At 46.5% G+C, this 15,652-nt stretch overlaps 1 protein-coding gene across 7 annotated transcripts in view; it reads right to left on the bottom strand.

Moving 5' to 3' along the window:
- The window catches only part of LOC128688501 (uncharacterized), a 784,466-nt gene that overhangs the window by 301,631 nt on the left and 467,183 nt on the right, over window positions 1-15,652 (bottom strand). The gene's annotated exons all lie outside the window — the stretch shown is intronic.

The following is a 15,652-nucleotide window of genomic DNA, read 5'->3' on the forward strand; positions in this document are numbered from 1 at the left end:
TAGGTTAGGTTAGGTTAAGTTAGGTTAGGCTAGGTTAGGTTAGGTTAGGTTAGGTAAGGTTAAGATAGGTTAGGTTAGGTTAGGTTAGGGTAGGTTAGGTTAGGTTAGGTTAAGTTAGGTTAGGCTAGGTTAGGTTAGGTTAGGTTGGGTTAGGTTAAGTTAGGTTAGGTTAGGTTAGGCTAGGTTAGGTTAGGTAAGGTTAGGTTAGGGTAGGTTCGGTTAGGTTAGGTTAGGTTAAGTTAGGATAGGTTAGGCTAGGTTAGGTTAGGTTAGGATAATTTAGGTAAGGTTAGGTTAGGTTAGGCTAGGTTAGGATAAGTTAGGTTAGGTTAGGTTAGGTTAGGTTAGGTTAGGTTAGGTTAGGATAAGTTAGGTTAGGTTAGGCTAGGTTAGGGATGTGTGTGTGTGTGTGTGTCTGTGTGTGTGTGTGTGGGGGATGTGGGATGTGGGTGATGTGGGATGTGGGTGTTGTTGTCGAACTAGAGATACCGAAAAGACGTTATAAGTGGGTTGTTTTTGTGACTTTTTCTGATGTAGTGTGGCCCCTTATTAACTTTAATGAACTAAAAGGGTTAAAACGAGAAAAAAATGGGGGTTGTGGGTGTTGTGACTTTCTGATGAAATTAGATAAAACGAGAAAAAATTGTGGGTGTTGTGGGTTGTGGGTGTTGTGGGATGTGGGTGTTGATCTTAGTTTATGGTGATTTTGGTGGTGTTTTGAGTGTATTCAGTGGTGTTTTAGTATTCAGTGGTGTATTTGGGAGTACTCAAATGGTGTTTTTGGAAGTGTTTCAGTGTTGTTTGGAAATGTTCAAAGGTGTTTTGAGTGTGTTCAAATGTTGTTTTTTTTTGAAGGTGATCAAGGGTGTTCAAGGGTGTTTTGAAGGTGTTCGAAGGTGTTTTGAGGTTATTCAAAGGTGTTTTGAGTGTGTTCAAATGATTATGAGAGTGTTTTGAATGTGTTCAAAGGTGTTTTGAAGGTGTTCAAAGGTGTTTTGAAGGTGTTGAAGGGTGTTTTGAGTGTGTTCAAGGGTGTTTGAAGGTGTTGAAGGGTGTTTTGATTGAATTCAGCGGTGTTTTAGTAGTAATCAGTGGTGTAATTGGGAGTACTCAAATGGTGTTTTTGGAAGTGTTTCAGTGTTGATTGGAAATGTTCAAAGGTGTTTTTGAAAAGTGTTCAAGAGTGTTTTGAAGGTGTTCAGGGGTGTTTGAAGGTGTTGAAGGGTGTTTTGATTGAATTCAGCGGTGTTTTAGTAGTAATCAGTGGTGTAATTGGGAGTACTCAAATAGTGTTTTGGAAATGTTCATGGGTGTTGTGGGATGTGGGTGTTGTGGGTGTTGTTGTCGAACTAGAGATACCGAAAAAAAAATGTTATAAGTGGGTTGTTGTTGGGACTTTTTCTGATGTAGTGTGTCCCCTTATTAACTTTAATGAACTAAAAGGGTTAAAACGAGAAAAAAATGGGGGGTGTGGGTGTTGTGACTTTCTGATGAAATTAGATAAAACGAGAAAAAAAATGTGGGTGTTGTGGGTTGTGGGTGTTGTGGGATGTGGGTGTTGATCTTAGTTTATGGTGATTTGGGTGGTGTTTTGAGTGTATTCAGTGGTGTTTTAGTATTCAGTGGTGTATTTGGGAGTACTCAAATGGTGTTTTTGGAAGTGTTTCAGTGTTGTTTGGAAATGTTCAAAGGTGTTCAAAGGTGTTTTGAGTGTGTTCAAATGTTGTTTTTTTGAAGGTGTTCAAAGGTGTTCAAAGGTGTTTTGAAGGTGTTGAAGGGTGTTTTGATTGAATTCAGCGGTGTTTTAGTAGTATTCAGTGGTGTAATTGGGAGTACTCAAATTGTGTTTTTTTTTGGAAGTGTTTCAGTGTTGATTGGAAATGTTCAAAGGTGTTTTTGAAAAGTGTTCAAGAGTGTTTTGAAGGTGTTCAAGGGTGTTTGAAGGTGTTGAAGGGTGTTTTTGATTGAATTCAGTGGTGTTTTAGTAGTATTCAGTGGTGTAATTGGGAGTACTCAAATTGTGTTTTTTGGAAGTGTTTCATGGTGATTTTGGTGGTGTTTTGAGTGTATTCAGTGGTGTTTTAGTATTCAGTGGTGTATTTGGGAGTACTCAAATGGTGTTTTTGGAAGTGTTTCAGTGTTGTTTGGAAATGTTCAAAGGTGTTCAAAGGTGTTTTAAGTGTGTTCAAATGTTGTTTTTTTTGAAGGTGATCAAGGGTGTTCAAGGGTGTTTTGAAGGTGTTCAAAGGTGTTTTGAGGTTATTCAAAGGTGTTTTGAAGGTGTTCAAGGGTGTTTATGTGAGTATTCAAAGGTGTTTTTTGAAGGTGTACAAATGATTATGATAGTACTTATGAAGGTGTTCAAATGATGTGCAAGAGTACTTATGAAGGTGTTCTGGGAGTATTCAGAGGTGATTTTGGGGGTGTTCGAATGATGTTTTGGAGTATTTCAGTGTTGTTTGGAAATGTATAAAGGTATTTTTGTGAGTATTCAAATGATTTAAGAGAGTGTTTTGAAGGTGTTCAAAGTAAAAGTGCGTATTTAACTTCGTAATATGTAAAATTGTGACTAGTGAATTTATCGAAAAGTGGTTATAAGTGTTGTGGTGACTTTCTGATGTACTGTATCCCCTTATTAACTTTAATGAACTAAAAGGGTTAAAACGAGAAAAATTGGGGGTTATGAGTGAAAATTGTGAGGTGTTGGTTGGAGTGTGAGGGTTCGGGAGGGTGGGGAGGAGGTTACTTCGTGGGGGGGAGTGACCTGAGATGAAATAGTTAAAAAAATGTCTAGACTTGTGTTGTAAAGAAATTGTTGGATTGTTGTGGGTATTAACGAAACAAAAAATGTGACTTTCTGATGATGAAAATGTTTTCCCTATGATGTAGGTACTATATCCCCTTATTAACTTTAATGAACTAAAGGGTCGTCATGATTCAGCCTGTGTGCGTGACGTCACTGACATAGGGGTAAGTCGACAAGATTTAGCTTGTATGTGTGACGTCACTGACCGCCGAGTAAACACGCTTTTTTTTTTTTTTAGTTCATTTAACTTAATGAGAGGAAGGTTTTAGTTCATTTTAAAATAATAAGGGGAAGATGTTTAGACCTGTAGTAAGCATGCTTACCCCCAGAGTGGGGAATCCAAAAAACTTGATCCAAGGAGATGGAGTCTTGGTATTATCGAGAAATTTTGGGGTGGGAGTGAAAGTGAGAGGGGTAATCCAAAAATTTGATCCAAGGAGATGGAGAATTTCGAAAACCCCATAGGGGGGATCCAAAAAACTTGATCCGAGGAGATGGAGTCATGGTATTGTCGAGAAAATTTTGGGGTGAAAGGAGGGGTACCCAAAAATTTGATCCAAGGAGATGGAGACTTTGATTTCGAGAAAAAACTTGATCCGAGGAGATGGAGAGCACAAGAAAATGAAATTCAAAAAAAAATTCGAAACCCCCATAGGGGGGAATCCAAAAACTTGGTAATATCGATAAATTTTGGGATGGGGGGTGAAAGTGGGAGGGGGAACCTCAAAAATTTGATCTGAGGAGATGGAGAGCACAAGAAAATGAAATTCAAAAAAAATTCGAAACCCCATAGGGGGGGAATCCAAAAACCTGGATCCAAGGAGATCATAAGAAAAAAAATCGGGGGCGCGGGGGCGATCCGGACGACGCTGCAGAAGGCGCAGCAGAAGGTGCGCGGGGCGCGCGGGGCGGGCGGGCGCGCGAAGGGCGCGCGGGGCGGCGGGCGGGCGCGCGGGCGGGCGCGCGGGCGGGGCGCGCGCGCGGGCGCGCGGCGCGACGGCGGGGTCGCAAGGCGGGGGGTCGTGGGGGGTGGGGGTATTGGTTGGGGGGTCAAGGGTGAGGTAGTCTCGAGGGCGAGGTCATGGTCAAAACCGGAAGTAACACCTAGGTGTGAAAAGGTGACCCTCCAGCTGCTGGTCCTAGACCGGAAGGGATGTCTCTGTAGAAGGCCTAAACCGGAAGGGATGCCCCTGTAGAAGGCCTAAACCGGAAGGGTGCGCCCAGTGGAAGGCCCTAAACCGGAAGGGATGCCCCTGTAGAAATTATGACTACTTATATATATATATATATATATATATATATATATATATATATATATATATATATATATATACATACATATATATGTGTATATATACATACATGTGTGTATACATACACAGATGTAAACTGTTGGTATGGTGACTTTGGGAGTCAAGAATTGGGAACTGATTTCAGAGGGAGACACGATTGCTGGAACAGTGTATGTATAGTGTGCGGTCTGTCAGGCAAGGTCAATGAGGTGTCTCCTCTCATGAATTAGGTTAGGTGAGGTCGGCCAAGACCATGCAGCACCCATAGTCACCCATCCAAGTACTCACCACCACCACCTCCACCATCACACTCACCATCACTGCTACCCCACCCGCCCTCCCGAGAGATATAGGGAGACATTTCTGCTTCTATTTAAGCCGTGTTTGAACTCCTGGTGGAGTTAGAGATGTGTAGGGGCTTTGGGTTATGGCTGATATTTATTTATATAACAAAAATTTTTAATAACCTCTCTGATACTTGTAAACAGTCTTCAGTAACTATGTGATTAGAGGAAAATCTGGTAGAGATCGAACTCTAACTCCTGAGATCTCTTAGATGACTGTTCCACATGAAGAACAGTCATACTCTAGTTTGTACCTCTCTGAGGCAGCCGTACACCAGATCACTCCGCCTTGTGAGACTACTGGAAGGATATATCTTACACACATTAGTACATACATATATGAATATAAACAATGAACAAGTGATATCAGAAGGTCCAAAAAAAAGCACTCTGAAAAGAAATGGCTTTCGTGATTTCTCTATCATAATGTGAAATATAACAATATATATATATATATATATATATATATATATATATATATATATATATATATATATATATATATATATATATATATATATATATATATATATATATATATATATATATATATATATATATCAGTTATATACATATATTCCTCTGGTTCCTGCTGTCCTCCCCCCCCCCACACACAAGGGATCACCCACTCAAGCATAAAAGGTTTACACCACACATCGCAACGGATTTAATGCCCTGGCTTAATTGCATTCGTGCTCTACAAAGGATCGAACCCCGTGTAATTTGATGGAATCCGGATAGGTACTGAATTGGATCAGGCCTCTGCAAACAAGTGAGCTTTGTTTGTAAACAGCCAGGGAGGGAGTTTGAGCTGAAGAGGTGGGAGGAGATGGAGAGGAAGGGAGAAGAGAGGGGGTAAGGGGTAGGGGAAGGATCTGGTAAGAGAGGATGTTCTAGATAGGGATTGTCTTCGTAGTCTGCCTTCCTACGTGCCTGTCTACCTCTCCGCCTGTCTGTCTGTCTGTCTCCTGTTTCTGCCTTCCTATCTACCTGTTTCATGACTGTGTCTACCCGTCAGCTAGCTTTCTAGTTGTCTGTCTACCTATCTGTCTGTTTATGTACTTTCTGTTTCTGTCTACCTATGTGCCAGGTTCCTGTGTGTGCCTGTCTTGAATATCCGTCAGTCTGCTTCCTTGTATCTGTATGCCAATTTGCGAATGAGCTGCTGGGACGTTGTGTTGGACAGGCATTGTTGTGGAGTATAATGGTGATCGTCTGGGGAATGTTGGATGCTCTGTGCTGTCTCTTGTGATTGTCACACACACACACACACACACACACACACACACACACACACACACACACACACACACACACACACACACACACACACACACACACAAACACACAGCTTTAAGGCTAGGTATGACAGGGCTCACGCAGCCAGGACAGAGTGCAACCACTGGCTAACAGAGAAACGGGGACTAGGAACTGAAACTCGAACCCCTTCAGCCATAATTAGGTGAGTGCAGAAAAGAGGCCAAGTGTCTATCAACAATTACCTTTAACGCACATGCCTCAATTACCACACCAGCTCTTCTCTGAATTCTTCTCAAATCTGACTCTAACCACTCTGCTCAAATATAGTGAGATAAGCGACAGATTTCAACCCCTGTGTACGTGACACATCCTGTGCAATGGAATAAGAGACCATCCTACGGAAGATGTATCCAATTTTGCTAACTAAAAGCAAAGATACTGTTGAGGTAAGTGAATGACCGCGGACGGACGGACCGAGGATCGAACCTCCGTCCGCTTCCTGCTCCGAATGACCTCGAAGGGTTTAATAAAACCTATTAAAGTGTTACCTGTTCGGTTTAAGTTCCTTGCACCATGGTGTTTCACACTTGAAAAAAGTCACACCTGTCCATTTCCACCCAGAGAAAACCTCGTAAAATTCCTGCTGACATTCCATATTTATTTTATTAGTTTATTTCTCTCGGGAATTTTTTTACCAGCTTTCGAAAAAATTCTAATTGTTCATAAAATGGGGAGGGGGTTGTGGGGGGGGGAGGGAGGGATTTTCTGATACATTTCTTGACATGTCTTTATAATTCTAATGTATGTTGTCAAGACAGTGACATCATTACGGTAGCTTGGGTTAGATGTCAGGCTGGAGTGTTGGAGGATGTCACCATCATGGCTCATGACGTCACCACTTCTCTCTTGACTCCAACACCGGAGGCCGTGACGTCAGCACCTCTCTCTTGACTCCAACACCGGAGGCCGTGACGTCAGCACCTCTCTGTTGACTCCAACACCGGAAGTCATAATGTCTCTTCATAAAAAACATTGATTGATTTTTCAATATATTTTTTTTCATTGACTATCACCCCGTTTTGCAATAAAAAAAAAAGTCGGCATATTTTCTATTTTTGATATACTTTTGTTTAAACAAGACATCGCTAAAAATTATGCTTGTACGATATACGGGATAGGAAGAGGGGAGACTAAAATAAAGATGAGGGGAAAGGGTAATAGGAGAAGAGGGTGTGGGAACGAGGGGTATTAAGGGTAAGATTGTGAAAGGGAAAGGGGGTGATAGGGGAGGGAGGCGTGTGGGGGGGAGGGGTTAAGAGGGGCTGAGAGAAAGAGGGGAAGAAGCTGAAGAGAGGTTCAGGGAATTCTTCGGTCTTGGGAAATGCTGAAGAGGGGAAAAGTTGAGGCGGCTGGAAGAGCTTGGGAAAGTGCTAGGCTTGGGGAAAAGTGAATGAGTGCACGTTTCCTCAAGAGAGAGAGAGAGAGAGAGAGAGAGAGAGAGAGAGAGAGAGAGAGAGAGAGAGAGAGAGAGAGAGAGAGAGAGAGAGAGAGAGAGAGAGAGAGAGAGATAACCTCCAAGCTATTGTAGAAGGTCAGTGCAAGCCTACATCAAGTGACGTAAGCTGCTCAGCTGATGGTGACACTACTGACAAAGACTGGAAGTCCCACACTGAGCTTAACTCAGGGGTAAATAACTGGTGGAATTCTGTCATCGCTAAGGTCCCACAGACTTAGATTAGATTTTAGATTCCCACAGACTGACAGAGTTCAAAACACTAACTTTGGGAATTCTAACACAATTCCTCTGACCACCACAGAGCTAACAAATCCTCTTCCCAGCAACGAGGGAAGCCTTGGATCTGTTAATTCTCCTACACCTGACATCTCTGCTTCAGCCACTGCCAGTCCACTTGACAGTGCACATACCATCTCTGATCCTACACCTGTCAGCACACCTGCCGACTCTATCCTAGAATCTGGTAACAGTGCTTCATCAGCAAGTTCTGAGCCAGGAGTTTCTCCATCAGAGATTGGTGCAGTTAATGATCAGGGAACTATCACTGCACCTGATCACCTACTGCGCCAAAGTACGAACAGCAGGGACACATCTGTCAGAACTGGTAGAGGACGGGGCAGAGGACGTGGAAGAGGACGTGGAGGAGGAAGACATCTACAGCCGTCTCACCCTCCACTAACACAGTTCCAGCGGCAGAATCTGAGGACAAATCTGCAAAACACAGGAGGTGCAACAAATCCTAGTCCACCCTCCCAGGCACCTAGGCTGTGCTCTCGCTGTCACCGGAAGGGGCACACTGCCAACAACTGCCTGCGAGATACCAGGTGTAATTACTGCTACAAGAAAGGACATCAGGAGGACCAGTGTCGGAAGAAAAAGGAACTTGACAGACAGGGCCACCTGTTTAGAGACCTGTTCTCAGAACAAACCAGCAGGATCTCTGAATTGGTGAACAAACTCACACGTCACCCACTTAGCTACTCCTATCCCAGCCCAGCAGGTGGTTTTGTGCCTTATACAAGACCACAGACCTTCATCCCTGCAGCTGCCTCAGTACCCTACCTCTCTCAAGGGCAGGCACCTTACATTCCCTACACACCCACCACCTCAAGCTGACCACTTCATCATGAGGAGCCAGTCTATCAGCATCCTGTCGGCCAACATTAGAGGTTTCATTACTAATGTTGGAGAGCTCACACATAGTTTTGTGAACACTCGACGTTCCGACATGATAGCTGTTGTTGAAACATTTTTGGATGACAGGACTCCAGAAAATTTTGCAAGAATTGCTGGCTACACCTCATGGATGAGAAGAGACAGGCAAGGGCACGGAGGAGGCGTTGCAGTGTGCTTCTCTAAAAGTGTTCATGCCCAGCACATTGATGTTGCCACCCCTACACATTTTGAAATGATGTTCTTCAAGCTCTGTATAAACACTAGTACCTCTGTACTAGCATGTGCAATGTACAGACCTCAGTGGCAACATGCAGACCCCATCAACTTCCTAATGGAAAATATTGACTCCATTCTGCTACAACACAACTGTCAACATATTATAATTGTTGGTGACCTCAACCAGGACCTTATACAGAGGGACTTTGATGACCTTCTTGCAGTGTTTGACATGAGAAACTTTGTTGATTTCCCTACTCATATCTCTGGCTCCTCCCTTGACCCAGTAGTGAGTGATCTGGCAGAAGGCATAGTCACTTGTCAACCCCTCGGCTACGTTGGATCGTCTGACCACAAGGCTGTTTTTACGACACTTAAGATCCCAACAGAACGAGGTGAGGAGTCCACACGCACAACCTGGCTATGGGAAAGAGGTAATTGGCCAGTCCTTCACTCTGATCTCGCCGCCACCGATTGGAATGCTCTTCTCCAAGGGGATGTTGACAACCAAGTGAAAGCCTTCACTGGACACATCCTTAATCTACAACAAGAACACATTCCTCACCGGCAATATGTGACAAAGCCTACAGATCAGCCTTGGTTTGGCTTTCGTTGTAGAGAGGCTGCTACTGCTAAGTACAAAGCATGGCGAAGGTATAAGAGACATCCTACCACCTATAACAGGAACTTGCACATGCAAGCCTGTAGGCACATGGGTGACGTTCAAAAGTGGGCCATTGCTAAATGGGAGGTGGACACTAAAAGAAAGCTAGCATCAGGTAGGGTAGGCTCCAAAACCTGGTGGTCCCTTGTCAAGGACAGACAAGGTTATCTGCCTGATGAGCTCATTCCACCTCTAAATCGACAGGATGGGACCACCTCTACTAGTCGTCAAGAGAAGGCGGACCTCTTTGCTGAACACTTTGCTACCAAAATGCAAGTTCCTGATCCTTGGCTAGCTGCAAGAACTGTGTCAAAACTGTCAGTGGTGACAATAAGGCAGGAGGAGGTGCATTTCCTTCTTTAATCGCTTGACCAAGAAAAGGCTGTGGGCCCAGACAAGTTGAGCCCAAGATTGTTGAGATGTGCAGACCAGCTAGCAGCACCTCTAACTCGCATCTTTCAGCACTGCCTAGTACAGTGTAAATGGCCCTCTCTATGGAAAGAGGCAAATGTAGTCCCTGTTCACAAAAAGAAGAGCAGAGCAGAAATCAGCAACTACAGACCAGTGTCACTCCTGTCAATCACTGGTAAGATCCTTGAGACAATATTCTCAAAACAAATGACAGTTTTTTGACTACCACTCACTACTTTGTGATCGTCAATATGGCTTCAGGAAAGGTTACTCTGCTGCTGATCTGTTGTTAAACCTCTCCACTAAGTGGCACCAGTCACTGGATGAATCCAAAGTCAGCTGTGTGGTAGCACTGGACATTGCTGGCGCTTTCGACCGGGTGTGGCACCAGGGTCTCTTAGCAAAACTTCAAGCACTGGGAATTGCAGGCTCTACGCTATGTCTCCTCAGTGATTACCTTCATGGTAGATCTCTAAGTGTAGTTCTCAATGGAACGGAATCAGCAAGACATCCTATTGGGGCAAGTGTTCCACAAGGAAGCGTGCTGAGTCCATTGTTATGGAATTTCTACTTCAACGACCTTCTTCAACTCATCCCAGAATCACATGCATATGCAGACGACTGTACACTGACATTCACTTATCCAAGAGAAGAAATTCCAGCTGCTCTAAGCTACATCAATCACCAGCTGAGAGCTATATCAGCTTGGGGAAATAGATGGCAAGTAACATTTGCACCTGAGAAAACGCAAATGATGATCGTCTCTAGGCACCATGATGGTAATGCTGGTGCAGTAGTAAGGATGAATGAGAGGGTGTTGGCACCTGGAGAAGAAGTAGATATCCTTGGGGTGAAATTTGACTCCAAACTAACCATGAACAACCATACTGTAAATCTTGCAAACAAGGCAGCCAGGAAGCTTACAGCACTCCGCCGTATCTCGCATCTGCTTGACAGTAGGGGTTGCAAGATCCTGTACGAGGCGCAAGTACGCTCACACCTTGAGTATGCTCCACTTTCTTGGTTTGCCTGCCCCCCCCCCTCCCATCTGCGACTGCTTGACAGAGTAGAGAACAGAGCAAGACGTCTCATCTCTCGCCTGGACCCATCCTGGATAGATCTGTCATTTCAGCAGAGCCTTCAACATAGGAGGGATGTAGGTGGCCTTACTGTTATGTACAAGGCCAATATTGTCAAAATACCACACTTGGATCCACTTCGAGGACAGCGTGAAACAAGCTTTTATGCCACAAGACGGGCAGAAAGCAGCAACTTCACTCTGGCTGTACCCTTCTCCAGAACATCACTCCATCTGAGATCATACATACCCAGGATGACTCGAGTATGGAACACATTCGTACAGCATAATGATGTCAACGAGATAAAGTCAGTTGATCAAATGAAAATGCTGGCCCACAGATGGCTCCAACTTAATCCTGTTCCGTACTTGTATGTCTCATAACAATAAAAATGCTTTCAAATGAGCTGATGTAGGTAACAGCTCTTAGCTTGCCAATAAAGTTAGTAATCCTTAACCTGTAAATAGCTTGTCAATAAAGCTAGGGATCCTTAACCTTGTCAAACCCTGTGTAAAAAAAAAAAAAAACAAAAAAAAAAGAAAGACAGACAGACAGAGAGAGAGAGAGAGAGAGAGAGAGAGAGAGAGAGAGAGAGAGAGAGAGAGAGAGAGAGAGAGAGAGAGAGAGAGAGAGAAATAGGGAGTGGGGAAATTTCTGTCTGGAGAGCGGTAGGACTATCACAACATTACCCACTGCAAACTGAGGGGAGATAACCCAGAGTGGTGGAGAGAGAGAGGATGAAGGGCGGAGAGGGCAGGGGAGGGAGAGGAGGGGAAGGGGAAGGGGGGATAAGCGGAAGAGATATTGGGAAAACATTTGCAAAAATGTGTGCTGTTAAAACTTGAAAATAACTCAACCCCTGCCACGCCCACCTCTACCCCGTGCCACGCCCACCTCTACCCCGTGCCACGCCCACCTCTACCCCCTGCCACGCCCATCTCTACCCCCTGCCACACTCACCTCTACCCTCTGCCACGACCACCTCTACCCCGCGCCACGCCCACCTCTACCCCCTGCCACGCCCACCTCTACCCCCTGCCACGCCCATCTCTACCCCCTGCCACACTCACCTCTACCCTCTGCCACGACCACCTCTACCCCCTGCCACGCACATCTGTACCCCCTGCCACGCCCACCTCTACCCATTACCACGCCCACCTCTACCCCCTGCCACGACCACCTCTACCCCATGCCACGCCCACCGCTACCCCCCTGCCACTCCCATCTCTACCCCCTCCCACGTCCACCTTTACCCCCTGCCACGCCCATCTTTACCCCCTGCCACGCCCACCTCTACCCCTCTGCCACGCCCACCTCTACCCCTCTGCCACGCCCACCTCTACCCTCCTGCCACGCCCACCTCTACCCCCTGCCACGCCCACCTCTACTACCCTGCCACGCCCACCTCTACCCCCCCTGTCACGTCCACCTCTACCCCCCTGCCACGCCCACCGCTACCCCCTGCCACGCCCACCTCTACCCCCTTCCACGCCCACCGCTACCCTCCTGCCACGCCCATCTCTACCCCCTGCCACGCCCACCGCTACCCCATGCCACACCCACCTCTACCTCTTGCCACGCCCACCGCTACCTCCTGCCACGCCCACCTCTACCCCCCTGCCACCCCCACCTCTACCCCCTGCCATGCCCTCCTCTACCCCCTGCCACCCCCACCGCTACCCCCTTCCACGCCCACCTCTACCCCCCTGCCACGCCCACCACTACCCCAGCCACGCCCACCTCTACCCCCCTGCCACGCCCAACTCTACCCCCTGCCACCCCCACCTCTACCCTCTTCTACGCCCACCTCTACTCCCTGCCAGGTCCACCTCTACTTCCTGCCACGTCCACCTCTACTTCCTGCCACGCCCACCGCTACCCCCTTCCACGCCCACCTCTCCCCCCCTGCCACGCCCACCACTACCCCAGCCACGCCCATCTCTAACCCCCTGCCACGCCCACCTCTACCTCCTGCCACGCCCACCGCTACCCCCTGCCACCCCCACCTCTACCGTCTTCTACGCCCACCTCTACTCCCTGCCAGGTCCACCTATACTTCCTGCCACGTCCACCTCTACTTCCTGCCACGCCAACCTCTACCCCCTGCCACGCCCACCTCTATCCCCTGCCACGCCTACCTCTATCCCCTCTGCCACACCCACCTCTACTCCTTGCCATACCCACCTCTACTCCTTGCCATGCCCACCTCTACTCTTTGACACGCCCGCCTCTTCTCATTGCCACACCCAAGTCTACCCCCTGCCACACCCACCTCTATCCCACTGCCACGCCCACCTCTGCCTCCTGGCACGCCCACTTCTACTCCCTGCCATTCCTGCCTCAAATCCTTGACACGCCTACTATGTCCTTCAGAGGATCAGGCCGTCCATGTGTGTCTTTATCTGCGTGGCAGCCTCACCAGAGTGTCAAGTGCTTAGTCAACACTTTTTGTGGCCTCCAGTCATGTGACATCCATTAGTGTGATGTGTCCCTGGCAGGTGGTGTAGGGAAAGATGTCTCCCTGGCAGGTGGTGCAGGGAAAGATGTGTCCCCTGCAGGTAGTGGAAGGGAAGATGTATCTATGGCAGGTGGCGCAGGGAAAGATGTGTCCCTGGCAGGTAGTGGAAGGGAAGATGCATCTCTGGCAGGTGGCGCAGGGAAAGATGTGTCCCTGGCAGGTAGTGGAAGGGAAGATGCATCTCTGGCAGGTGGTGCAGGGAAAGATGTGTCCCTGGCAGCTGGTGCAGAAGAGGATGTGTCCTTGGCAGGTGGTGCAAGGGAGGATCTGGAAGACAAGAGAGTGGAGGTGGTGGTGGTGGATGTGGAGATGGTGGTGGGTATGAATGTGGTGGTGGATGTGGAGGTGGTGGTGGATGTGAAGGTGGTGGTGGACGTGGATATGGCGATGGATGTGGCGGTAGTGGTTGGTGTGGAGGTACTGGTGAAGGTAGTAGAAGGAAGGATGTGAGAAAAGGGACTGGAGTCAACTTCTAGCAGAGTGGATCAGAACTTGAGGAACAAATGGAAACGAGCGTGGATTGTGTGCACGTTGTTTCCGTGCACGTTGATTATGTGCACGTCGTTTCCGTGCGCGTGGATTGTGTGCACGTTGCTTCCGTGCACGTGGATTATGTGCACGTTATTTCCGTGCGCGTGGATTGTGTGCACGTTTCTTCCGTGCACGTGGATTGTGTACACGTTCTTTCAGTGCACATGGATTGTATGCACGTTGTTTCCGTGTACATGGATTGTATGCACGTTGTTTCCGTGCACATGGATTGTGTACACGTTGTTTCCGTGTACATGGATTGTGTACACGTTGTTTCCGTGCACATGGATTGTATGCACGTTGTTTCCGTGCACATGGGTTGCACTAGCTAGCGATGTAATGGGTGTACACTCCATCAGTGGATTCCAAAGTCATGACATGAGCCCAACGGTTAAACCCCCGCAGACATTATTGGGTATACACAAACACTCACACATATTATTATTATCATTATTATTATTATTATTATTATTATTATTATTATTATTATTATTATTATTATTATTTATATTTATCATTGTTGTCATTATTATTATTACTATTAGTACATTCAGGGAGGAAGCTCTAAATCCTTAAGGGTATACAGAGTTAGAGAGGACTGAGAGGGAGTCAGATTTAACTCTAAAAATGGGGATGGGAGCTGAGGTTCCTTGGATCAAGAGCCCGGCATAAGGCACCTCCACGGAGGGGAGAGTCGAGGACCCTGACGAACACTGTACTGAACCAGTTATGTTCTCAGTGCACACGTGAGTGTACACACATGTGTACGAATGCGTACACGTGCGGATACAAGTGTGCGTTTACGCAAGCTTAAACGTACACACGTGATAACACATTTTACCATAAGAAGGAAATATTAATTTTTATCTAATAACTTTGTGTTCTCTGACTGACGCCATTCTATTGCTCCTCCCTCATCTCTCAAGCCATTCCTCTCTCGCTCCTTACCCCTTTAATTACCCCTTTCTCTTGCTCCCCTGTTTTCTTAATGCTTCTCTCTTTGCCTACTGACACTTCGCTCCTCACACTGCTCCCCTCATACTGCTCCCCTCATACTGCTCCCCTCACACTGCTCCTCCCACACTGCTTTCATCTTCCCTCACAATATCAGCTTGCTGTTCACTCTCCTTTCCACATTGTTCACACCTACACCCTTTTTTCCTTATCCCCTCCTCTATCTCCTTGCCATGACGGTACTTCCTCTCCCATTTCTCCTTTCTTTCTCTCCCCCTCCCCTCTCCTCCTCACAACACTCCCAATCTACTCAGTTTAGTCAATCCCCATTTCCCTTTCCCATTCATTATTATACGCTTTCCCATCCTCCCATTAGCCACATCTACCTCTATCTTTCCTATTTCCTCACCCCTACCCTCTCCCTATACTCTCTCCCTCCTTCCTATTTGTCTCTCTCCCCCAGTCTCATCTCCCTTGTCTTTTCACCTATCTTCCTCTCCCATCCTCATTTCACATCTTATAACACATTTAACCTCCTTCATCACCATTCTCCTTTCCATCTCTCTCTCTCTCTCTCTCTCTCTCTCTCTCTCTCTCTCTCTCTCTCTCTCTCTCTCTCTCTCTCACCTAAATGAGTCTATAATTAAACAGAATAAAAATGTAACGCAGGAGATACAATTATTTTTGTATGTACAAACAGAATTATAGCAGATTGTAATAAACTCTGCAGTAACGTTGTAAGCGCCAAGACAATACATTCATTTAAGAACTAATTGGGTGAACACTTGTCAAGGTCAGGAGTCGAGTAGAGACTAGACCGAGTCAGTCTATAGTCAGGGGACATCTGATATTTGTAAGTACCTGAATCAGTATGATCAGATGACT

This window comes from Cherax quadricarinatus, chromosome 13, assembly GCF_038502225.1.
Source record: "Cherax quadricarinatus isolate ZL_2023a chromosome 13, ASM3850222v1, whole genome shotgun sequence".
Classification (NCBI taxonomy): domain Eukaryota; kingdom Metazoa; phylum Arthropoda; class Malacostraca; order Decapoda; family Parastacidae; genus Cherax; species Cherax quadricarinatus.